This window comes from Phacochoerus africanus, chromosome 9, assembly GCF_016906955.1.
Source record: "Phacochoerus africanus isolate WHEZ1 chromosome 9, ROS_Pafr_v1, whole genome shotgun sequence".
In the NCBI taxonomy this organism is placed as follows: domain Eukaryota; kingdom Metazoa; phylum Chordata; class Mammalia; order Artiodactyla; family Suidae; genus Phacochoerus; species Phacochoerus africanus.
Genome location: NC_062552.1, coordinates 49,913,732 through 49,916,595, shown reverse-complemented (window position 1 = coordinate 49,916,595; position 2,864 = coordinate 49,913,732).

Here is a 2,864-nt window from a genome sequence, read left to right as displayed (position 1 = left end):
AGCTGTGTGACCTTGAATAAGTTACTTAACTTCATTGTGCCTCTTTATAAAATGGAGAGTGATGGTAATATTTACTCCATAGGTTTCTGGTAAAGATTAAAAACGATAATGGGAGTTCCCGTCATGGCACAGGGGAAACGAATCTGACTAGGAACCATGAGGTTGCGGGTTCGCTCAGTGGCTTAAGGATCCTGGCCTCACTCAGTGGGTTAAGGATCCAGAGTTGCCATGAGCTGTAGTGTAGATCCCAGATGTGGCTCGTATCTGGTGTTGTAGCTGTGGTGTAGGTCAGCAGCTGTAGCTCCCATTTGACCACTAGCGTGGGAACCTCCATATGCCCTGCATGCGGACCTAAAAGCAAAAATAAATAAATAAATATTTAAAAATAAAAAATAAAAATGATAGTGGATAAAGCATTGAATACAGCACCTGTATAAATTGAATACAGTAAGTTGGAAAAACGGTATATATAGCTTGAGCCCATTTTTAGAATCAGTGGAAGTCTGTGAATGTTCCTCATACAGGGCCTGTCTCATAGAGGTGATCGGGAATTTGCAGTCCTTCCCTGCCGTCTTTCCCCTGGTTATGAGCCCTTACAGGTCCTCCTTGCAGGGGAGGGTCCTGCATGTGCCAGGTTAGAAGAGCTGCTTCTTAGAATTGCCCCCGACCCTGCCACCCACTTGCAGTGCCACCTGCAGCTGGCCTGGGCCCCAATTTCCTCAGCTATAACATAAAGGGATAAGGAATAGCTAGGTTTGAGGAAGTGCATGTGGTCCACTTCTGTATCGGAATCACCTCAATGGATTGTTGAAAATGCAGATTCATGGGCCCTTCCCCAAGTTGACCAAATCAGAATGTCTAGAACGCCCCTTCAGGTCCTGGCCCAATTCTCAGAGATTCTGATACAATTGGCCATTAATAAGTAATGAAAGTAAATAATAAAATACATTAATACATTCAAATTGAATTGTTAACTCTGGTTGTTTTATAAATTTTTCTGTTTGTTTTCAGGTTTTAGCAGTTTTACCAGCTGTCTCCAGATGTGGTTTTCTTTGTACTTATTCTGTTTGGGGTCCAAAACACTTCTTGAATCTATGGCTTGATGTCTTTGGTCAGCTTTGGTAATTCTCAGTCATTATCGCTGTAAAAACTACTTCTGTTCTGTTTGCTCTTTCCTCTCCAAGACTCCAATTACATGTATGTTGCACCTATTTGCCTGGTCCCATTCTGTCTTATATGCCCCCTTATCCCTGTCCAGTATTTTCCATCTATTTTTTTCTCTCCATTCTTCCAGTCCAGATATTCTGTATTGATCTGTCTTTGAAGACTCTAGTCCTTTCTTCAGCTGTGCCTAATTTGCTGCTTTAAACTCATCTACAGAGTTCTTAGTTTTAGTTATATTTTTCAGTTCTAGAATTTGTTTTCAATTTTTAAAAATACAAATACATTTTAATTCTGTTAATATTTTTCATCTTGTCCTTCATTTTCTTGGACATATTAACTCACAGTTATCTTAAAAGTCCCTATCTGATCATTTTAATATCAGCATCTCCTTGAGACTCTTTGTTTCTTTTCTTTCCTTTCTTTCTTTTTTTCTTTTTTCCCTTCTTTCTTTCTTTCAGGGCTGTAATATAAAAGAAAAACTACATTAAATGCACAAAACAATTATTTAGTTTTTTCAGGGTTGTATCTCCAACACTGTTTATTTTGAGTTGGTAATTTTTCTCTAAAGGGCCTGATAGTAAATAATTTAGGCTTTGTGTGCTCTATAGTCTATGGTAACTACTCAACTCCACTTTGGTAGTGAGAAAGAAGCCACAAATATCATGTAAAACTTTTATTTACAAAAAAGAAATGGCCAATGGACCATAGTTCACCAGCTCCTTTTTTTCCTTTTTCTTTTTGTCTTTTTAGGGTTGCACCTGCAGCATAGGGAGGTTCCCAGCCTAGGGGTCGAATCAGAGCTACAGCTGCCAGCCTACACCACAGCAACGCCAGATCCGAGATGCTTCTGCAACCTACACCACAACTCACGACAACGCCGGATCCTTAACCCACTGAGTGAGGCCAGGGATTGAACCCAAAACCTCATGGTTCCTAGTTGGATTCGTTTCCACTGCACCACGATGGGAACTCTTTCCTGGGTCTCATTCTTTGTCTGTTTTCTCTCTTGGTATTTGGCCTTTCATATCTCCTAGGATGTTTTGTAATTGCTTATCGAATGTCAGATATTGTGTATAGAAAATTGTGAGACAATTTGAGACTGAGAGGATTTCCTTTTGCTTTTGGAAGTTAATGTGGGGCAGATCATCATGATCCAGGCTAGCACTGAGCAGATTTGAAATGACACTTTAGTCTTTATGAAAATGGCTCTGTTTCTGGTTAGTCTCTATTCCTAGACTTCGGATCCTATCTGAAAGCTTGGGATACATACCAGGGTCCCCCTTCTTGCCCTGCTTCCGCATTTTTGCTACCTCAGTTTGCTGAGATGATAGAAACACTGCCTAGCTTCACATCTTCTTGGCTGCTGGTTTCCACTTGGTTTCTCCTCCTCTTGGCTGCTTCACTGATCAATTTCTACCATGCACAACGTCTCCGCTTTTAGGTTTTTCTTAAGAATCAGCAAATGCTTCAAGGCAAAGAGCTGTGCCAAGTATCAGTTGCACCTCTCTCTGAGATCTCAGTGCCTTAACATCTTGCCACATTTGATAGCTCTCTGATATTTTTAAACAAAATGTTTAAAAGATGTAATTCTGTACATAGTTTCTATTTGTTTGTGGTAGGTATGTTGATCTGTACAAGTTAGGCAGAAATGGAACTCTTTGGTGGTGTTTGTTTGGTCTCCTCAGGGGATTTTAGTGTGA